At 40.1% G+C, this 24191-nt stretch overlaps 2 protein-coding genes and 1 long non-coding RNA gene across 3 annotated transcripts in view; 2 read left to right on the top strand and 1 right to left on the bottom strand.

Moving 5' to 3' along the window:
* Positions 1 to 24191, top strand: part of LOC125314342 — a 396865-nt gene that overhangs the window by 227587 nt on the left and 145087 nt on the right. The gene's annotated exons all lie outside the window — the stretch shown is intronic.
* Positions 1 to 24191, top strand: part of LOC115730551 (TMV resistance protein N-like) — a 322507-nt gene that overhangs the window by 208909 nt on the left and 89407 nt on the right. The window lies entirely within an intron of this gene.
* Positions 5626 to 24191, bottom strand: part of LOC125314344 — a 35301-nt gene continuing 16735 nt past the window's right edge. Inside the window, exons 4-5 of the long non-coding RNA XR_007197852.1 lie at positions 16829 to 16832; positions 5626 to 5685 (exon numbers count right to left, since the gene is read on the bottom strand). This is a non-coding gene — a long non-coding RNA (uncharacterized LOC125314344). The remainder of the gene's footprint in view (positions 5686 to 16828; positions 16833 to 24191) is intronic.

The following is a 24191-nucleotide window of genomic DNA, read 5'->3' as shown; positions in this document are numbered from 1 at the left end:
ACAAGAGTAAGAAACAATAGATGGATCTGTTTGATTGTGACTTGAGCAGTACATAAAGTAGCTAATATAGATTATGGACAATGTCTTTCTATTGAATTGTTAGTTTTGAAAGAAGCAGTTCAAGCACAGGGAGGACGCATCTTGCAGATGAAGCAGATGAAGTACCATCTTGCTCAATGTCCACCGCGTAGAGCTCAAGAACTAGCCCAAATTATTGCATTGTTTCATTTTAGAGAGAATGAGACTGTCGTTATAATGGTGACATGGTTCATATACAATGATTGGAAGATGCAGCTGATTGAAATCCATGCTAGGCAGAATCAGTATACAAGTCATTTGCAAATCTTCTCTTAATCAGATTAGCCATGCCAGTATCTCTCTGAAGAGAAACTTACCCATCTGTGTTAAATGCCTCAAAGTATCCCTTGTTTACAGCTATTGTTTGTTCTCCAAGGACATCAGGTTTAAGGCATAGCTACCCCAAACACCTCTTTTAAATCTCTTGGGAGAAGTTTGCCAAGGTATAGAGCCTACTTACTGTCATTTGAAGTAAATTGTACTTTAGAGATAATTTACTTGCCTGCAAACCTGTTTCCTGGAGTACAGGCATTTCTTGAAATTGATATTCTTAGGACCTAACTGTAAACTTCCCAAGTTGAGCACATTTCTATATCAGCAAACTTGTTTTTGCTGAGACGTACCTTCTTGTGCAAAGTGCTTTGTCAATTAGTCTGCTAAACTATCTCTTGCTTGATATTTGGAAATGTTTTGCAAATGGAATCTGTCTCTGGTTTCAAGCGACGAGCTAGGTAAAAACGTGGAATTATCAGAAATATTGGGTGGCTTTCACATAAATTTCATCTATGCTTGCCCTTCAAAGTGTGTGCTTGATTTATGAATGTCTCCAACTTTTTCTTGTTTGTCTTGCAGTAATGGAAATTCTGGATCAGAGGCTTTCAGATTTTGTGGAGGTATAATGGCATCAGAAGTAATTTCTCTTCTGCAAGTTTTTTATGAAGGTGCAAACCTTAACGGTATGAACAGCCATCCACCATTTTAACCAGCTGAATTGTCCGTACGAAAGATTGTTAAAATACTGCAGTTAGCACCTATTTACATTAGATAACATATGGGAAATGATTGTTCTTTCACAGTGGACCATGGTAAAATGCACTCTTTAAGAGGCTTTTATGAGCATAGCAGAGCGGTTGTGCAGTTTTAACCAAAGTTCACTTTATCGATCAATGAACTCGAGCATTATGCCTGTGAGCAACATCTCCCTGAAGGACCCTTCTCGAAAAATCTCTTTCAAAATCTAATGCTATCGTCTTCCTAGCACTCGTCTTCATTCATATTGATCGAGAAGAATTCAGGAATCCTCGTTCTATTTCTACTTTACAATCAATTCTCTCAACGAGCTGACTGTAGCTGAGGCTGTCGGTAATTGCAGAGCGCTCTCTCTCTCTATCTCCCCCTCTCTCCCCGCACGCACGAGCACACTTGTCCCTATGTAAATGGTTTTTCGCAGTAAAATATGTTGTTGCATCTTTGGTCTGAAGAATTATCTACACACATCCCAGGTAAATAAATCTGGCCCGGTGGAATTTTTGTGCTTATAAAGCTTAATGAAAGTGGAAGCGTGGAAGTAGTGGGTCATTGGCTGCATAAGAGCACATTCAGAAGTTAGGATAAGTTGCACATCTGGAGATGGTGGGTACACTTATCCAGACTGACACCAAGTATAATTGCTTCATTGTGGTGGTGTTCAGCCATATAAAGGTTGCTACCAGTAGGTGTAGAATTTTCCCAGTAAACAAAAGGTGAGAGTTTCAGGTGCCCAATCTTTTCCTCTGGCCAATTTTCAGATGCCCTGTTTATCAAATGTAGGTTTCCTCTAGACTGGGTATTCTTAGCCAGATTGCCGTTTGAGAAATGGGACATTATGTCCTTGGTTAAGGAAAAAGATGAAGTTAATGGTTGATAATCTGTTTGGTTAGACTCGTCGGGGGAAGTTTCTTCTTCCTTGATCCCTGTCGTGAATGACTAAACATATATGGTTCTTGGTCGACCGATTCTTCAATTTGAGCTCTTCATTTGCAAATATCTCAAAGCTACTGATCATACCAAAACTTTTTCATGCTTCCGAGATGATTAGTGCACCTCAGGGACTCATTACGGACATAAAAAATTTAGGACTTTTTTGACAATTTTTCTTAGTTCATAATGCTATCTAATTTCTCGTGTCTTGCTAATATGTGGCTCCGGCTCCCAATTGCCTGAGCCTTGCTGACCACAATACATCCGGCAGTAATATGCAACAACCTTTGGGATTCCTTAATTCTACGGATGAAAGATGGTCCTGAGATAGCACTTTAATTTTTAGTCCTGATGGCACAAACCTGAACAAATTTATCTTTTTATAGGTTTCAGGTTGTGCTCACCAGGTTTAAAACATATTGGAATTATTTTTAATTACTATTTCATAAATATTTAACTCCATATAAAAATTATTCATCAGGTAAAAATTGTATTCACAAGATTTTAAAATATACACACCATTTTCAAAAGGAATTCACAAGAACTCTCAATTCCTAGAATTTGTTTGGTAAATGACGTTTTAGGCCGCGCCACATAGAATGGTAATAAAATGGGAGAGCAAACTCACAGCTCAGTAAGTGACAATCATCATTACTTCTTTGAGCTCAAGTAATGATTAATGCCATTTTGTATAAGTATATATCGGCATAATGCTCGTGGAAGTAATACCAACGGGTATTCTCAAATAACAAGAATATTTCATATATTCTTCATTAGTCAATGCATCACATAAATGCGTCAATGCATCATAGAGATGCATCAATGACTATATAATAGGCCGCAAATATCAATGTCAACCACTCATATCAAGAACCGCTATGACACATTTCGCCAGGTGACAAATATATAAATATACATTGCACAACCCAAATTATGGCCCTCTTTGGTTCAGCATTTGGCCAAGGGACTTTAAGAAAATGCAAATACTTTTGTGTTAAAGGCATTTTTCAAAATCCAAGTAGTGTTTGGTAAAGTATATTTTAAAAACACATTTGAAAAGCAACTTTGACATAATTGTTTGGTAAAAATAAACTTTGTAAAATATTTTTTCTTTTTGAAAAAAAGGCAGCGACAATGGCCGGCCGGCGGGCGGCGACCGGTAGTGGCGACGACGGTGGCTGGCGACCGGTGGCAACCCGTGGCAGCGGCGGCGGGGATTGGCGACAGGCGGCAGCGGCGGCGGGGATAGGCGATCGGAGGTGGCGGCAGCGGGGATCGGCGACCCGCAGTGGCGACCGGCGATGGCGATGGCAGCAACCGACGATTAGCGGCGACCGGCGGCGGGGATCGGCGATCGGCGGCGGCGATCGGCGGCCGACAGCGGCGAGCGGCGGCCGGTGACGACAACAGGCAACCGGCAACCGGCGGCGGCAACTAGCGATTGATGGCCAATGGCCGATGGTGGTAGGCGGTGATAGCAAGCGAAGGTGACAAAATTAAAATAATAAAAAAAATTAGTTGCATTTCCCAAAAGTCCGTTAGCTTAAAGTACCTAGTACTTTAGGCTAAAGGACTTTGGAGAGCATTTGATATGTAATTGCATCTTCCCAAAGTGAGTTAAAAAATGAACCAAACACCATTTGTATTTGGCCAAGGGACTTTAGAGCCCCAATGTTAATTAGGAATGCTGTACCAAACCGGCCCTATAATCTTTCTCAAGGATATAGTCGTAAAAGCCACTTTTGCAAAGTTGCTCTATGCCAGAATTACTATTATAGGTGAGGACCTAGACTTGATTTGTTCCTGGGCTTGCGGACGTTTTATGGGTCTTCAGGATAGCAAGGCCTTTGTACTCATGCTAATAACTTTGCGTATAAAAAAAATTGAAATAATTTTATACCTATTATATACTTAGTTGTGCACATAATTATGTATCGTTTAAATAGTCATGTGTTGAATTGTTACGGATCACTTGAAAAAAAACGAAAAGAAAAGGAAAAGCAAAGAAAAGACGACTACTTGGAGATTGGGAATTGCCCTTTCGACAAAGCCATCAAAGGTTTTTCTTTTTCTTTGTTTTTTTTCTTGGTTTTTTCATTAGTGAGCCTTTTAACAAAAGTTAAGCTAATGACATAAAATACTTCAACTACAAAATGGAAAACGAAGAGTAGAAGACCAAAAGATGGAAACCATTCCTCGAAGGTGATTTTCTAAAGTTACTACTGCTCAGAGGTTGGGGATGCCATTTCGAGGATGCCAGCAGAGTTTGCTAGCCAATGGTGAGCCTATGACTTAGATGACAAAGAATCCACCGCCATAAAGTTGTTTGTGAGTTTGTGCAATAATTGAGTCCATCCTTAAGCACCGTCATTTTTGTTGACCTACCTAATAAAAAGTCGTGCATCTTTCAAGAATGTTGCTAGAGCAAGTAGCGATCATCATTATTTTTGTGAGATCAAGTAATGGCTGTTGCATTTTAAATCAAAGGTCCGAAGTTAATTTGTTAATAGGGCTTAAGGGGGTGTTTTATGAGCCTACAGGGTGGCGGGGCTTTCGGGTTCGCGTCCCATGAAAAACCATCAAATAGCGCTGGACCTATTACATACTTAGTTGGCTTTGTAATTATATGTCTTTTGAGTCGTCATTTGGTAAATTAGTATTGATCATTTGTTGAAAAAGGAAAGCAAAGAAAAAAAATACTAGTCGAAGGTTGGGAAGGACATATTTCGAGGAAGCCAACAATATATATATATATATATATATATATATATATAGACACACACACACACACGCACGCGATCAAAGCCATTTCCTCGAAGTTGTTATGCGGTTTTCAGTCAAAATAAGTCTAGATGTTAACAACTATTAGATATCTTGGTCCATACTTAACCATCATGTTTTTCCCAAAGTCGTAAATTTTACTATAGCTCAAATTTTATTTTATTTTTCTGGCAGTGCGTGTAATTATATATCTATTGTCTTGAGTGGTCATGTGATAAATAATTATTATACAAAGGAAAAGGAATTTCTCGGAGGTTGATAATAAATTATTAGTCAAAATAATTTGTGATAGACTAGACGCAAATGAGAAGGAGATATTTCTGCACACTGCCTGTTTTTTTAAGGGCCGGGTAGTGAGCATGTAAAGAAAGTGCTCGACAGTTGCGATTTTAAAGCAATACTAGGATCACGAATTCTCACCGAGAGATCCTTGATAAGAATTGAGCAAGGGAACTTGCAAATGCATGACTTGATTTAATTGATGGGTAAGAATATTGTGAACCAAGAATGTGATGATCTTAGGAGACGCATTAGACTATGTATGCATGATGATGCTCTCGGTGTTCTATAAAACGACATAGCAGGATTTCCAAATACCATCAAAATTTTGCTCCTTATCTTTAACTCTAATCGTTGCACATGCATAACCTAAATAGTCTCTTATATATATATATATATATAGGGAGATTGTTCTATAAAAGCCATAGTGTTGGAAACACCTGAGCCGACAAAGATATGTATCCGTTCCGATGCTTTTACAAAAATTAGAAAGTTGAGATTGCTCATTTTTGCGCAATACACATAATTTTCTCCAAGGTCCTATATGTCTTCCTAATGAACTACGGTGGTTTCAATGGGCTGGACGTGCTTCCGCTATTTCAGAATTTTTGTGACATTCCGAATTTCCTGTCATTTCGAGACTAATGAATGAAAAGTTATCTAACAATTTATTTCGGTGTTATCTTGCTCGGATCCGATCGGTCTCCAGTTAACTAACCATAAAATGGGATTTCGAAATTGGACAATGGACAATGAAGCATGCCAACATTTGATACAAATTGGACGTCACCTCATCAAGGGTAATTTCTATTGGAAAAGCGAAAAATTTGGACTATCAGTGCAAAATTACCATTTTGCCCCTAGGAGGTATAATTTGGTGTTAAGGAAGGATGAAGGGCATTTTGGTCAATTGACACCCCCATGGACTACCGAAAATGTGAGAGAAATATTGGTCAACGATGTTCAATGAATTCCAAGATATTTATGAAAATAAGGCCAAATATGAATTTTTGGATAATTATCCATAATTAACCCTATTGACTTACTATTCACATTTTGACCAACCCCAATTATTGGTGATAAACACACACTCTCTCTCTTCACTTCAGTTGAACACTTTCTCTCTCTCCCTCTCTACGTTGCCCCCTTCTTCCTCTTCCTTTCCCATGAGCAGAATCTACTCAGCATGACCAGCTGGCTGCTTTGTCTGACTGCTTCACTGATTTAGCTATAACTTTTTCGTCCGACGTCGTCTTGAAGTAAGACCACCTCCATTTGAAAGCTTATTGTCTTATTTTTCCAGGGACATATTATAAGCTCGATTTGGCCTGGTAGTTTTTCCCATACGCCTGTTTGAATGGACAAAGGTCTGGACGAGGTAGAATCTGACCCGGTTTGAGAGAGAGCCTTCTTGCATCGGTTTCCAAAGCTCATTTGGCTTCCAACTTGTGGTGAAACCTTCTAGACATGTTGTACTTGAGTTGGCTGAGTTAGGATTGCAAGTTTAGTTGAGATTTGAAGAATTTTCATGGCTGATTTGAGGTAAATTCTGGAGGACAGAATCTGTCCATTTGCGCGCCTAAAGGAATTGGACTGATTGGAGGCCTTAAAGGTGTCATTTTGAATTCAAATTTTTGGTGAGACCTCTATAATCATAGATTGAGAGGTTAGCAAGAAGATTATGGGATAACTTGAAGTTTAGAGGAAGTTTAATTGCTGATTTAAGTTGGTTGTTGCAAAACCAGTTTCTGCTTAGCTGCTGCCCTGTTCAGGTTGAAGCTGTTGGAGGCTATTTAATGTGTCGATTGGCTTTGAAATTCTTGATAATACACCTTAGGATATAGTATAATGTGTTATTGTGGAGTACACAAGTTGGATTGGAGTTTAGAAGTGGTTTCATGGCTGATTTGTGTAATTGAACTCAAACCGTATACTGTCCTATTTTTGGACAGAATTGAAGTTGGACCTTGAGGCTTCATTTGGTGGATTGAGCTAGTCCAATTTGCTTAGTAAGTCACCCCTAACCCTTTATTAGGAAGTTAAGGTACTAATGGAGGAATTTGACTTTCAATTGATGGATTTTACAAGGTGATTTGTACTTACAATGAGCAAGGTCCAATGTGGCTTATAGTTGTCGAACAATGTGTGTTTACTTTAGAGTGAAATTGTGTTTTTTAATGGTCATCTGATATTTGATTGCCTTAATGTGTGAACTGTTTTCCATGCAATAAAAGTGTTGGCCATGGTGTTTCTCATATTAATAGTATTGTTGATTGCTTGAGTTTGATATACTCGATCATGAAGTTTGTGGAAAGATAAGAACGGCTCGTGAGCCCTTAATAATGAGAGACATAATATGAATTGGCTAGTGGATGGAAACGAGATATGTGAAACCTTGAGACTTGGCCATGCGGGGACGAGTTTATCCCGAGACTTGTGCCATGCTAGGAGAAAGGAAATGAAATATGTGAAACCTTGGGACTTGGCCATGCGAGGACGAGTTTACCCCGGGACTTGGTCATGCGAGGAGAAGTTATACCCCGAGTCTTGGTCATGCGGGGTAAGTTTGATGCGTGTTGAGATGGGCCATGGAGATGGCATTGGGAACCCGATGCGTTGAAACGCGGGTCCAGAAATTGTTATAGCCTAAGGCGTAGTAATATACGGGCCTGGTCGAGGAGTTGAGATTGAATGGTGAGCCCGAGGCATGTTTACACGGGCCAATTCACCGAGTTGAGAAATTATGGTAAAATGAAAATTAAACTATAATATATGAAATTATTTTCATGCTAGTACGTAAAGCTTGGTCATCCGATGAGCTATGCCTTGAAATTGTGATTGTTATGCCATGCATGTTGACGTGTGTTGCTGTTTCATGATATGTGCTTTGTTTTGTGGATTATTATAAAAATAAAATAGATAATAATGCCTCTGGAGGTACTAGCTGCCTAGTCTAGGTTTAGGGTTAGCTTATTGAGATGTAAATATCACCCTATCGTGGGATCACCATTTTCGAGTCCCAAGTGATGCATCATGTGATTGCCATGGAGTAACATCGGAAGGCGTTTTTGGGAGGACTTAGATATTAAGTTCTATTCGGATATAACCCTTTGTAATCTTAAGAAATTGATAATTTTGTATTGTCTGCTTTGATTATGCAGCCAGTTTGGTGAATACTAAAAGAGGTACCATCCTTCGTCATAAGTCATTATTGGTGATTAATGAAAAGGAGTAGTTTGCTCGCTTCCTCAAGTTCAATTAATTTATATAAACTTATAACTTGATGGCCGAGGGATTCGGGGAGACCAAAGCAAGTCAAACGGCATGGTAGGATATTCGCGTGCTTACTAGGTTCGGGGCGTGACATACCCGTTTGTTTGTTATCGGAGCGAGGTCAGCTCGATCCAAATCGACTTGGATTGATATGGAGTGATGACTTGAGGACGATTTGATAGTGAGACCCTTAGGATTAAGCATTGATTTTTGAATCTTGAGGATTATAGGCTTGAACTTGTGTGGTACTCTAATGGTTCTAGTAATGATTGTAATGGATGAACTTGGGAGATGTTACAACCGAAGTTCATAAGGAAGCAAACAAAGATTGAAAAGTCATAAGCCCGGACAATGAGGTTGAAAATGTGCTTGAGTTTAATAGAGAATTACTTATGAACAGAGGGTCAGATGGACTGTACAATTATGATTATGGCTTGCCAATGACCCAACTTGAGTTATATGCTAGAACATAGGCAATGGATTTATGAGATGTGACGGTCATTGGTGGAATTAGAGATCTTCTGTGGATGAGAATTGATTTGGAAATGATTATGGTATGACGAGTAACAAGGACAATCATGTAGTACTTGTATTTGTGGCATTAAAATGGAAGTCGAGGAATGTGCATGCATGAGCTTATCACTATCGAACCTAATAAACTGTCACTTTGTATGGGACAAGTTGACAGGATACCTATAAACCGTAATGAAGCATGGTATGGTACGTGTGGAATGGGGCTTTCTCCGTAGATGTATGACTTGGGACAACCTACAACGACCGTGTCCGATGAAAGCGGGGAGTAATCGCCGGGACAGATAGGTCCGAACAAGGAGCGGCTCTTGATAGGCTTCTAAGACGGCAATGAGGCAGGAATGACCCAGGCCATAAATTGAAAGGGAAAGTCTAGGTATTAGGTTAAGTCCGATCTTGATTAAGAGATGTGTTGCACTAAATTGATCCTTAAGGAGAATTTTCAAAATTTACCCGGCATTTGTGATGGCGCTTGTGATTGGTATGATTAAAAGCTCCGTGCTTGGCAGTGGATGCTGTTAAAAAAATATTTATGTTTGTGATTGGCCTGTTGGGTGTGTTTTGTAGTTGGCATCATGTAATTATTATCACCAAGGTCTAATTGAGAGATTAGACGGCGTGTGGGGTTCATACCCCGTTGAACCGATGTCTTCCGAAAGTGTGATAGCTTGTTGTGTTCGTATTAGAGGAACATGTATCTTTATACTTAAAGTATGAGCCATTAACTCACTGAAGTAATGCCTTGAATGGTTGATTGATGTTGGCCTAGTTGAGTTATGGCCTAGTTGAGACTTGCCTAATAATTGGCTGTTAATTGAGAAATTGCCTCGTTGAGGCTGGCTTGATAGGTAGTCGCTGGTTAAAGGTGATTTGGAATCCTTGGATAATTGGCAAGTAGTTGAGAGTTGCCTAAGAACCACTGGATGGTTGATTGCTGGTGATAGATAATAATATGAGTAGCTTGAAACTGCTAGACTCGAGTATATGACTTAAGTCTTTAATTCATGGAGGGAATTATAGTGGTTCAAGTGCCATAAGGACCTAATGAGGTCAAACGACTAGAGTATGGTCACTAAAAAAGTATTTAGCTCGAGTGTGCAAGATATGAGAAGATTCAAGAACTAAAAGGAATCATGATAAGTGAGTAAAGATGAACTACAACAGTATAAGCGCTAGAAGAGCGTTTGGCCCGAGCTTGTAAATTGTGCAAGACCCAAGAGTTGAAGGGGTCAAGAGAACCTTGAGAGGATTTGAAATTCGATGGGTAGACAGACTCAAAAAGGAGTTGCCATTGTTGCCCAAAACAGATAAGATTGCTACTGTTAATTGTGTTGTTAGGAAAGTAAATGGTAGAGATCGTGGGAAAGATGATAAAGAATGGAAATGAAAATCGTTTGAAAGAAAGCTTGTGGATGAATGCATAAGAGTGAGATTGATTAAGTTTGATGGAGAGAGTAAATTTAAAACTGCCTTTCTTTGGATTGGGGATTGTGTAAGGAAACATTAGAGGTTTTGGGTGCACGTAAGAAAAGAAGTGACCCCGGCAGTTACTATCCATATGAGGCCATGAATGATTGGTGAAAGGTTACCAAAGGAAGAGCTTTTCCTTGAAGGCATGATATCTGCCTAGATTGCTTTCGCTAAGTTGTTCAATAGAAAGTACCTTTCCGAGGTTTCTCGATAACAAGGATTGCCTGAACTTTAATAGCTTTGCAAAGATATGAAGGCGATCAACCAATACGAGACAAAGTTCTCGAAGCCGTCTAAGTGTACTAAGGGTGGTCAAGGACCCTTTGAATGAAACGTAAAGTTCCCGAGTGGATTGAAATTTGGAAGCCTTGTGGCTAGTTATTATTCCTAAATCGAAGAACTCGTAATGGATCTTAATGAAAGGAGCGGATCATCGGAAGGAGTATGAGTAAGAAAACTATTGCTCATAGATTACGAACAAAGAGATGTTCATTATGGAACATGGAATGTGCCCGTGAGGAATGGCTATTACCTAAGCGTAAGACCCATGGTGTAAGATGGGTAGTCCGTCTCCCTTGTCATGGAAAGTGTTAAGGAAAATTGGAATGCTAGGTTGCCCAGATTTAATGGTTCTCCGAGTTTGATTGAGATTGAACTGGAACCATTGGAAATGGGGTTCTAAGTTGTTGTCCCTAAAGAATGAGACGTTATCCTTAAAGACGATTGGACCATGAGATGGCCGTTGTTGAAAAGAAAAGTGAATGGATTTAATAGTCCTAACTACTCGCGATTTTAATGAATGGATGAGTAAGAGAAAAGGGTACTTAAGATGTATTTGCCAGGCGACTTGAGGTAGTCGAATTGAATATCCAAAATATGGATTTGTGAAAACCGAGGAAGAACCTCGACTCCTTGAAACCTTACCACTTGAGGTGACTAAATCATTGGAAGAAAATGCCAAGTATGGTGACATTTGGAATCCCGGAATAAATGCACCGCCGTTGGCATAGACTCCAAGATTGGCGTCCTATGTAATAGGAAGGACGAGGTGGATTCAAAGTAAAAGAATGCCACTGAAATATATAGTTTCCTTCATAGGGTAGGATACGCTAGTATGGAAGGAAGTGAAAGTTCTAATCATCTCGGTGTTAAAATTTAGCGTCCGGGCTAAGAAAGAAGATGCAGAGCTCAAATGATTTACGTAAGATATTTCTGAGGAACTACTTTGTAGACAATGTCGAATTCCAGGATTTGTCGAAGTTCGGTTGAGTGAATGAAATTGGGATAAGTTCGTGTTAGCTGGTTGTGGAACCAAGAGGTTAAGGCACTAATGCCCCTTGAGAAAAGAGTGACAAAAATGCACAAAATGCTACCCGATCGGATTGGTGACCCATGAGAGCAAAAAACCAAGGTATGAGCTCTCAAGTGGATGGTACGAAGGACAGCTTGAACGATTCAACATATGGTAGCAAGAAATTGACAATAGTCGGAGTAAGTATCCAAGGAATAATGGGATTGATTGTTGCCACCTTATGAGACGCCGATCGGACTTGTTTAAGGAGCTACGAGAAAAATGAACAGCTTACGAGGGTATCATATGGACCCTAAGGAAACGCCCGTTGTATGCTAAATGTGAAGAGTGCGAGCTGTGGGCTTGATAAAGTGAGATTCCTTAGTCGCGAAATGCTAGGAAATGAAATCTCTGTGCAACCCTAGAGCAATGGAATAAGCGATGAATTGATTAAGGTCGGTATGAATTACTGAAAGTTGAAGTTTCCCGGGATTGATGGATTACTATAAATGCTGTGGGAAGATTTCCCCCACAAGAGCTATTCCATCGATAAAAAGGACTAAGGATGAGATGTAACGCGAATGGATGGATGAATGTGAAAAGAGTTCTCAAGGACTTAAGTCAAGTTGGTGACCACGCCGATAGTGGCATGTCCGTTTGGAATTGAAAGGCTTATAAAAATCATAATGATGCGACGCAGAAAATAAATTTGAGGCATAACAAGACAATCAAAAGTGGGCATTGCGTATACGTCGTGACGATAAAGCCATATGGATTGGAACGCCTAGTGCATGATTGGAGTTGGCTTGCGAACGTCCTTGAGACGAATTCTGGGGAAACAATACTTGCGTGGAAGAAGGTTTCAAGCCTATGTATACCACAAGAGCATAAAGTATCAACTTGCTAAGAGGAACTGAATGAGAGGCAACTCTGATGGATGAAATCGCTTACGGATATGGGAGCATTGCTTATGTAAAGAAGATCTCGCAAGTATCTAAATTATAAGGGTTCGAAGTATTGATCGTCCCAAAGGGAACTGGAGGAAAGGTCATGAATGTGCTACCCTATATCGTTTAGGAAAGGTGAATTAAGTAACGGATGCGTATAATTGGAAATTGAGCATCGTGCAATTGGTGATGGAGGAACAAACCTTACCCCGAGAAATAAGAGATTCAACTTCTAAATTAGAAGTTTACCAATTGACTAGGTTGATGGCTACTTGAAGCATCAAACCCGAAGGTCAGAAAGGAATTGAGACGTTGCGATGAACGAACTCGGATATCTAAGGGGTTGTAGAAATAAATAGAACGGAGAGGAAATCTAGACTTCTGAGTACTTGGAAAAAGAAGCATAACAGGCCTAGAGTTAGTACAACGATCGGCTGAGGTGGTAAAGGTCGTTAGAGAAAGATTGAGAGCAGCGTAGAGTCGTTAGAAAAAGTTATACCGATAAACGATGCAAACTTTTGGAGTTTCAAGTTTGCGATCACATTTTCCTTAAGGTATCGCCAATGCGAGGTTTATCATTGTTTGGAAAGAAACGAAAACCGAGTCCAAGATACGTAGGTCCTTTTGAAATCTTGGAAAGGATTGGAATCTTGGCATACAGATTTGCCTTGCCACCGAACTTGTCACAAGTTCATAATATATTTTATGTGTCGATGCTAAGAAAATACGAGCCAGACCCAACCCATGTGTTGGATTATGAAACTATTTAAGTGGATGACCGAGTATTGCATGTGGAAAAGCCGGTTAGAATCAAAGATCGAAAGGAGCAAGTCTTGAGAAATAAGACGATACCATTAATCAAGGTGATTTGGGAGCACTACGGAACTAAAAGCGCTACGTGGGAAAGTGAAGAAGCGATGATGCGTCGGTACCCCCATTTGTTTGAGTAGTTGCGTTTATTGTAAATTTCGAGAACGGAATTTTTGTAAGGGGAAAGAGTTGTGATATTCTGAATTTCCCGCCATTTTGAGACTAATGAATGAGAAGTTATCTAACTATGTATTTCAGTCTTATCTAGCTCGGATCCGATTAGTCTTGAGTTAACCGACCATGAAATGGGGTCTCGAAATTGGGCAATGGATAATGAAGCATGTCAACATTTGACACGAATTGGACGTCACCTCATCGAGGGTAATTTCTATTGAAAAGGTGAAAAATTTGGACTGTCGGTGGGAAATTACCATTTTGCCCATGGGAGGTATAATTTGGTATTAAGGAAGGATGAATGGCATTTTGGTCAATTGACACCCCTATGGGCTGCCAAAAATGGAAGAGAAATATTGGTCAATGATGGTCAATGAATTCCAAGATATTTATGAAAATAAGACCAAATATGAATTTTTGGATAATTATCCATATTGACCTACTATTCACATCATGACCAATCCCAATTATTGGTGATAAATATACTCTCTCTCTTCACTTCAGCTGAACACTTTGTCTCTCTCCTTCACCACGTTGCCCCCTTCTTCCTCTCCCTTTCCCACGAGTAGAATCCGCTTAGCTCCACCAGCTTGTCGCTCTATCTGATCGCTTCACGTATTCGGTCATAACTTCTTCGTCCGATGTCGCCTTGAGGTAAGACCACACCATTTGAAAGCTTATCATATTATCTTTCCAAGGACATACTATAAGCTCGATTTGGCCAGGTAGTTTTTCCCATAGGTCTGTTTGAATGGATAAAGGTCTAGACGAGACAGAATCTGACCCGGTTTGAGAGAGACCCTTCTTGCATCGGTTTCCAGAGCTCATTTAGCTTCCAACTTGTGGTGACACCTTCTAGACACATTGCACTTGAGTTGGCTGAGTTAGGATTGCAAGTTTAGTTGAGATTTGAAGAATTTTCATGGCTAATTTGAGGTAAATTCTAATGGACAGAATCTAACCATTTGCGCGCCTAAAGGAATCAGACTGATTGGAGGCCTTAAAGGTGTCATTTTGACTTCAAATTTTCGGTGAGACCTCTATAATCATGGATTAAGAGATTGGCAAGAAGATTATGGGATAATTTGAAGTTTAAAGGAATTTTAATTGCTAATTTAATTTAGTTGTTGCAAGAACAATTTTTGGTTAGCTGCTACCCTGTTTGGGTTGAAGCTGTTGGAGGCTATTTAAGGTGTCAATTGGCTTTGAAATTCTTGATAAGACACCTTAGGATATAGTATAACGTGTTATTGTGGAGTACAAAAGTTGGATTGGAGTTTAGAAGTGGTTTCATGGCTGATTTGTGCAATTGAACTCAAACCGTATACTGCTATGTTTTTGGAAAGATTGAAGTTGGACCTTGAGGCTTCATTTGGTGGATTTAGCTAGTCCAATTTGCTTGGTAAGTGACCCATAACCCTTTATTAGGAAGTTAGGGTACTAATAGCAGAATTTGGCCTTCAATTGATTGATTTTACAAGGTAAAATATACTTACAATGAGCAAGGTCCAATGTGGTTTATTGTTGTCGAACAATGTGTGTTTACTTTAGAGTGAAATTGTGTTTTCAAGGTCATATGATATTTGATTACCTTAATGTGTGAACTGTTTGCCATGTAATGAAAGTGTTTGGCCATGGTGTTTCTCATGTTAATAGCAATGTTGATTGCTTGAGTTTGATATACTCAATCATGAAGTCTCAGGAAAGATAAGAACAGCTCGTGAGCCCCCGATAATGAGAGACATAACATGAATTGGCTAGTGGATCTAAACGAGACATGTGAAACCTTGGGACTTGGCCATGCGGGGACGAGTTTACCTTGGGACTTGTGCCATGCTGTGGAAAGGAAACGAGCTATTGTTGACACCTAAATTTTGATATTTCTAAAATCATCCATTTCAAGCATAAAATGAGAACTAGTCATAGTTCTCACTAAAAATAAATTTCTCATGCATTACATATTTACTTTTCGTCAGTCGTAAGCATCATTGTGTTCAGCTTAAATTGACAAGCGGACGGACTGGGCATCACATGGAAAATTCGACTAAGCATGGGGATATTGCCAAAAATTCTAAGAGGGCTTGAGCCTATTTTTATATTTAATTCAGCCCATTTATGCTCATTTAAATGTTAAAGGCTCTTAATTAATTATTCATTTAATTAATTAAAGCCCAATTTGAGCTCGGGATTATACAATTAAGCCCGCAAGAGCAGGAAATTGAGCTAGCCCATGACAATTCCTCTTGTGGCGGAAATTATTGAGGAGTTTTAATGAGATCGGACTCTTGAAGATCAGAATTTTTAATCCGACGGTCACCCTAGTCTATAAATACCACGTTAAGCTTAGGGTTTAGGGGGAACGGATATGATAATACACGGCCAATGTGAGAGACGTCTCTCCGGTTCGTCTTCATCCGTTGTCCAGGGGGCCACGGACACTTCAAGATACACGGCCATGGAAGGAGAAGGGGTGTCTCCATGGTGAAATTCAAAGAGACGCCCACGCACGGAGAGAAGGTGGGGACATGGGAATTCGCAAGTTGAGAATCTGAAGAAGACTGCACAAATTCAAAGAGATATCAACGACTTTGCATATCCGATTTCCCTAACATTCACCAACTGGGATTGCTTGATTAGCTTCATTCTGGGAAAAGATACCATGCTCCATCGTTGCATCTATCACCGATTCTCCACTAGTCGAACGTGCAGTGGTTTGGTTTTAGTATTATCTCAAGATTTTCCCTTTTATTGCACTTTAATTAGTTCCTGCAGGTTTTCAACAAGACGAGATTTTCACCTCCGATGTGTTTTGGCAAGCTACTTATAAAAACCCAGTGAAGTTGCAATCCCGACCATACTTCCGGTCTCCTATAAACGAGCAACGTCCCGGACGCTCTTACAATTTCCAGCAAGTGCGGTTCCGGGGAACTCCATACGAAGGGGGCCAATTCATGAGAAGACACGGCCCTTAGAGGGTTCATAATACACACTCGCACCTCCCTCATCGAAGCAGATGGCTTTAACTTGAAGCACTCGTGAGATCCCGATCACAACAAGGCAGTGAGGCATGGACTTCTTCGGGAAAGGACACCGGCTCGCACACACTTGGGAGTTTATGCTTTGAAGGACACGATTCACACATGCTAACAGGAAGTTTTTCTCCCCATGATTTCTTAAACCCCACTGGATTCTTATTGCAATTTTGTTTTATTGACTTGGGATTAGAGAATTTCACTTTCCTCTCTTGGTTACGGATTTTCAATCAATCTTGCCCAGGGATCTCCTTGAAGCAACCACGTTTGCCCCCATCCGGTGAAGTCTATTATTTTGCGGACCCCGATTGAGCGGACCCATCCCCGAGATGCAACCCCAATTTGTCACCGACAATCCATTCCAACACTTTGGAGTCCTCTTTGCTGGGCCCAAATTCCCGTTCTGAATACCTAACGATCTCCGAAGTTTGTCACGCCTCTTCCCAGTGAGTGCCCGAACTTTGCACCGTCGAGAACGAGGAACAACGAGAAGGAACATGCATCGAAAGTTTTTCCATTGATGAATAACATTTCCAATGAACCCCAACCCACTAACATTGTGGTGTATTGTTTGTGGTTCCAGGTGTCATTAACCAAACTTTTGCAAGTGCCTTAGCTTGCTCATGCCGGATGTTGAGCCGGGCCATTGAGCTTGAGGCAACAATTCGCTGCACTCCCAATATTGAGAAATCGGCGATGCAATCATCTCAATTCAGTTTATTTCAAGGAGTTCCGAGGAGTTCCGCAGCCATGAAAGCTCCATAGCTGCCCATGAACCACCGAGTTCATCGTTCGGTCCAATCTGCGAGCCTCCGAGGATTGTTGATCCGCAATTCATCGAGATTCAAATTTGGCAACATTATCTCGGGATTAGTTAACGATCTTGATTTGAAATATTCTGAAAATTGCTTGCTTAATTTGAATGTCGAGTGAATATTGGGTTAATATGGATTGATCTTATAATATCTATGTGGTAATTGCTTAACTTGAATTCCGAGCAAATCTTGTGGATATTATGCCTATCTATAGAATATTTGACATCTTTTGTTGCTCTATTTAAAATTTTTGAATCCTAAGCATATCGGATAAGATTTGTATCTCGGTTGGGAATTCCGAATATATCTTTAAAATTCGAGGAATTATCTAAAAAATTTCAGATCTCGAGAGATAATCTTTCATAAGTTTAAAAGATATGCAATCCCTTGCGGATAGGGCCATACACCCTTGAAAATTCCGGAATCCCCTAAGGATTTTCGAAAATTCAATAAATATTTGCACATCTTTAAACAAAACTGCCTATAATGTATGCTCCCCGGTGCCTAGTCCCGTCGGAAAATTAAATCACACGCGACGCCCATGATCTTATGGGATGGGATGGTGATTCAAATATAGAAATTCATATTCCGCCCTTTGACGAAAAGGGACGTTGTATTTCTATATATTTATCCGCATATTGGCTCGAATCTTCGAGGATGTAGCGGATAAAGTCTCGCTCCGGCCCGGATCTTCGGGAATGAGAAGATTTATCGGAAAATCGGATTTAAAGGTATATTATGGGCATTTTTGTTTAATTTTGTTCAAATTCATCATTTTCAATTGAAAAATTCGAAAAAAAAAAGGAAATCAAAATCACAAATCATCAATCGGGAAAAGGCATTTTCATGAAATTTGGTACCGAAAGGGTGTTAATTAAAAATTAACATAATCAAGTCCCCGAACCTTAAATCTCCGGTTAGCAGAAAATAAAGTATTCTCCCATACTTTATTTAGGTATCTAATCTACCTACCAAAAAAGATTAGTGGCGGCTCCAACAAAAGAAAAAAAATCAAACCTAAGTTGCAAATTGGTAGGGCTTGAGAGAGTCTGTATTAGGTTAGTTAATTCATCTAATTAACCTAATAATCCATTAACCTAAATTAATTTTTAGGTCGCGACAGCTTGGCGACTCAGCTGGGGATTTAATTTTTAATTTTTCAAAAAATTAAAAAGGGGTGAATCAAATTTTTCAAAACAATTTTCGGAAATTAATCTTTAATTTTCGAATTTTCTAATTAAACCCTTTTAATTTTTGAAAAACTTAAAAATTGGTGGACTTAAGCCGTCGATTTTCATGCCTTGATTGTTTGGTTGTGATTTGCTTTGATTGATTGTGAATGTGATTGATTTTTGGACTGGTTGTTTGGAGTTCGATTGCTTTTCATCCGATTATATCTCGATCATGCTCCATTATTCTTGATTTTTCTAATCATTTTCATGCAGGTTTTCTTAATTTTTGGCATTTAATTTAATTATTTCATTTTATTATAAAATACCATGATTGAGTGAATTATACCTGTCGTGCATGATTCATGATACTGCATTGGACCCTAAAATGCTAGTTGAACCTAAGATGGTATCCGGGTAAGGATCCGCCCGGCCTCGGGATGGAGGAATGGATGACCTTTCCCTCGACCCCGATCATGTTGAGAATTCCTCGCTCCGGCCTGAATCTACGGGCATGAGAGGACTTCCCGACATCCCTCAAGCTCAAGAGGTGCTGGATACGACTTAGATCGTTAAGTCAGATTCGGCCCCGAAAGCTCTAAAACACCTGGCTAATAAAGCATGCATATGTCATTCCGCTTGTCTTTGAACTCATGATCATCATGTTAGCACATGTATTTTCTCCCTTTATTTCCTGAGTCGGTTCATGGCAAATTAGTTTGTCTTTGTGGTCTTGTCGAGTCCCGTCTTTTTACTTGTATCTTTACATTCCTAGGTCTCTTGTTTAGGATTTTTTTTTTGGATTTTATGGTGGTCATACTTTGATTACACTTTTAGATTAACAAAACAGTTCTATTTTCATTCTGACCTTGCTGTCTTGTACGAATTTTTACGCCCCTTTCATGTTGGATTCAATTTCCTCACTTCAAACGAAAAATGTTTGTAAGATCTTGAACCATAGTCTCAAAAATTTTATGGTAATCCAGTGTGTTTTCTATTTATCATGGAATTAATGGCTGGAGTCAAGCAGGCTGGGATCTTGCACATTCTCAGACTACATATTCATTTTGCGATTTACTACTAGTAAACGTGCCGCATTGCTAAATTACCAAACATGAAAGTTGTAGGTTGATGTCTTGAATAATAGCCTACAAAATTTTGGAATTAAATTCTCAGTTTAAGGGACCCCTTCGTTCTTTTAACAGCAGGTGGACGAAACAGTTTTCTGAATGTAATTTTTCACAAAGACGCATTAAACTGATTTGGTCCACTCAGATCTAGCTCGATCGTCCAACACAAAAGTTGTTCATTAGTCTCTTTTCTATAAGTTGGTAAATTTTCAAACCATTTTCACTACCGGATGATTTTTCATGAATAATTTCCCAAAACCCGATGAGGTTGGAACCTGCAGGTCAGGGTCACGAGTCAAGTGTTCATGAGTCTAGTATAGCCATGGATCGACTCGACGTCTCTCACACATTATACTCATCATATGACCCTCCCTTAAAGGTAATCTATCATGGGTTCCCCATGAGTCACCCGCTCTCCGGCTAAGAAAATGGCAGACAAAGCTGAAATCAACAACGCGGTCCAAGAAGCTCTGCGGGAGCAATTCGAGGCTATGAACCAAAGGTTTGAGGGTATGATGAGCCAGATGGTGGAACGTATAATGGCCACTACTGTTGTTCTGCTAAGCACCCGACCGGTCCAACACCTCGGGACGTCGTCTCTTCGACCCCTCCCGCAAGCAATCCTAAGAAGGCTTCCGAGCATGTCCCCGGTGACACCATGCTGCTAGAGGATGTTGTCATTACTAGCGCTAGCTTGAACTCCCCATCACCAGCTCCTATCTACCAAGCCAGCGCTGTGGCTATGAGACCAACCAATGAAACCGCCAAACTATTGGCCCGGATGAAATAGAGGATAAAAGAGGTGAAAGAGCGAGTGAAAGAGTCGAACGAATGAATGAACGATCTAATTGATCTCATTGGATGGATGGGTTATCTCTTGAAACATCTGATCAAGGCGAAGCAGACATCTCCTCCAAACAACACCAATTCCTGTTGTGGTGTACCTGCTCCGAATCTAGTGACTCTCCCCGACCCGATCGGGTTCAACCAGTATTCTGGTCCCATCTTTCCTAATGAACAACATGTCACTCAAGTGCCTATGGAAAATAGCCAGTTCAAGATCAATCTCCGATTTCTGAGAATTTACTCAACTGTCTCAATCGATGTTTGTACTTTGGCCAATATTGCTGAAAAAGGGACTGATCCAAAGGGAGGAAGATTTCTTCGTGGCCGAAGATGCACGAAGTGTGGATCCAAGCAAATCCTGTGATTTCCATTTTGGCTGTGCCGGCCACTCGTCGGAAGAATTCTTCACATTGAAGACACAGATCCAAGATATGATTGATGCGAGGAATCTCATGTTCCGTATTTGGGAATATTGTCGTGGAAATCCAGACTCGCTAGTAGTCCCAAGCATTTGGTTGGAACATCCAGATCCGGCCAAAGATGGAGGCAACAAGGAGATATGGGATACTTTAGGGCACCCGAGCGGAGGATACAACTTCATAGTTAAATATTCTACACCTCCGAGTCATAATGCTTTTCCTCACGTTGCTACCTAGAACACGTGGGACGGTTAGCTCTACTAAAGGCCAAGAGAGTTCATCTCCGAGGAAGTGGGCGTAGATCCAAATCAGTAATATCTTTTAAGTTTATGCATTCCCCTGTGTGGGACATGTTATTGCTTCCTTAGGTTTTTCTTTTCATGTTGCATCTTAAGATCTCCCTTTTCTATAGGATGTAACTCGATTGACTCATTCATCAATGAAATTATAAAAGTTTTTCATTATTTTGAAATCTTGATGAAGTATCCCAAACCAACCTGATGATGATAACCAACGATTGAACAATTTGTTATCTACGGTAAGCACCGAGGGTTGGGCTTATCAAGAATTCTCGTTCCAAGGTTTTCGAAAACAAAAGAGTTTTTCAAGGAAAATCTTCAGAATTAGTTGACATGTGGTTTAACCCTATTTGTCTTACTGATCTATGTGCTATATGTTTCAGAATTAATCTAGGGGGCAGGAGGCAGATTCACAACCTGAATAGTGCATGAGGTCCAGCCGACCACCAGGCAACCTCACGTATAAGTATTGAGCTACGAAGCTCATGATTGAGTTAAAAATCCTTGGTTGATCCCAGTTCTTTGACCATATGAGGCAGATCCATGCTTCGCCCTCATCCATTGCTTGCGGTAGCTCCATAGCCGGACGTTCATCGATCATCAACGCCGATCAAATGTTCGGCGACCCTTGTATCGATCGACATTACTTTTGGTTATCCCCCGATTAGCCCAAATGATGATCCTTGGGGCAATCCTTACCCGATCCCTCAATCAACTCACTAGTCGCAGCACATTAGCTAACTCCTGCACCAATCCATTGGCTAGTCGAACCAAATCCATGCTTCGTCCTCGACCGATCCGTTGATCATGCTATGTCAGTCAACGAAAGACAAGACGAACCAAGACCGCCCAATCTCAAAGGGAGTGTCTCCTGCCTTGCCCGATCATTTCTGAATATAACCTTCTATTTCCCTTTTTGCAGGCATTAAGCTTGGAGACATGTCTATGATTGCTCTCGCCGAAGCAAATCGACCATCAGAAGCTCTTCAAATTTTTGCTCATTTCATCTTTCTATAACCCTATTCATGGACAGTTTGCTATGCAGGATCAAGCGTGAAAACAAACTGTTTGCCAAAGCTCAAAACCGAATTCCCCGTACCGGCTATGTCCGTGGCAATCCTACATTTTAGCAAAGCTATGATCATCTGACATAACCCCTCCCGATTGAAAATGGGGCAAATTGATAGCGTACCCCGACTTGTAAAGGGGGTATTTTTTTTTTCCTGAATTGTGCGATTTAGAAGATGACATTTTCCTTCTTACGGGATCATATGACTACATCACTAGTGAACAGAGGCAACCAGAGCATCTCAAGTGTTCATCCAACCCAATCCACTTACATGTTCTGAGACAACTCGAGTTTCTTCATTCCCGATAATTTTCTTGCATTCTTTCATAGTCTGTTTCCTAAGCAAAATGCATAAGATTTTCATGAAACATGATTAATGCTTGAGAATTGCCACATTTGCACGTTTGAAAAATGCTCTCACTTTGCATGATCTATGCCTGATTGTTTTTCATGTTTAATTTACCAATTCCGAATGGGGAGTAAAACCGCATGTGATACATTGAATGAACAAGAATGGGGCATGACAGGATGATGAAAGGCAAGCCATTTCTACACATGTCCTGCGTTATAATCCCCAATGAGTTGAGCAGTAGCTAGGTTCCGCATTCACAAGGCAAAGGGTTTTCTCGCAAAAGGTACGATAGCTGAAATGACAGAGGCATTCAGTTCTCTATTCCAAACACTACAAGTTAACCCTTGATTAACCCATTTAAACGGCAGTCTCATTTCTTTACCCCCGTCAAGAACCACTCCACATCGGGGTCCGGACAAGGTAATTCCAGCAGCAACACAAGGTAAATGGTTAGAAATTTTCTTGCTCGGACTAACATTAATCTTTGGGTATTTCTTTGCATTTATACTCGAATTTTAATTCAAGTGCCTTAGGATGATGAAGATCATTCATTTCTCTATTCTACACACTATGTCTTTTGCATAGCCCACTTGAGCCTGCAAATTCCTTTCTTAAACCTCTTTTGGTGATCGGTTGCTCACTCCAAGACGAAGATAACATTTTCCCAAGGAGCAGAGTTGGAGATGGTCGAGTCAATAGAGAATTCCCGAATGGACTCATTTCTTGTATGCTAGATTTTTTATGTTTTACATAATTTTTGTTTGTAAATGTTTGTTCTTGTTGTAATTCTTGGTTCAAAATCATGGGATTGTAAAAAAAAGGAGAGGCAAATATAGCCTAAAGGAGAAGGGCCCACTCTCGAAAAGAAAAAGAGAAAAAAAAAGCAAAACAGAGAGATGTCGAAGAGCTGTCAAAGAAAAAGAAAAAAAAAATCTCTTCTCGAAAAAAAGGAAAAAAAAAAAATAAAAATGAGAGTCGGGAGTAAGAAAAGCAAAGGCCGATCTCATAGAAAATTTCGAGCATAGGAAAAACAAAGTGCCTACCAAAAGTAAGGCCAATGCCCATTCATTTGTAAAGTACTTCTGAATTTTGAATATACATTTTTGCATGTTAAGTTGTAAATTCCATGTACATGTTTGCATTGTGTCTCTTGCAAATCCCCGACAGACACTTGTTGTGAAGAAGACTCCCCAAGAAGTTAGTTTGTAAAGTGCAATTTTCAGTAGAAAACTACCATCCCTCATTCAATGATGGTATTCTTTACGAAGACATATCCGGAAGACCAAGATCGGTGACTAGTCGGCGATGATCACCAACGTCAAGCCCCTTCCGATATATTTTCCGAGCCAAAACGAGCCTTTTTATTCCTCGGTCCCCAATCCTAGCCTACGTTACAACCCTTCAAAGTCTCTTCTGATTAGGGCACTTGAGTTAATGTAGAGTTAAATGATTTTAAGCATCACTCAA

This window comes from Rhodamnia argentea, chromosome 3 (genome assembly GCF_020921035.1).
Source record: "Rhodamnia argentea isolate NSW1041297 chromosome 3, ASM2092103v1, whole genome shotgun sequence".
NCBI lineage: Eukaryota > Viridiplantae > Streptophyta > Magnoliopsida > Myrtales > Myrtaceae > Rhodamnia > Rhodamnia argentea.
This window is presented reverse-complemented; position numbering and strand designations above follow the sequence as displayed.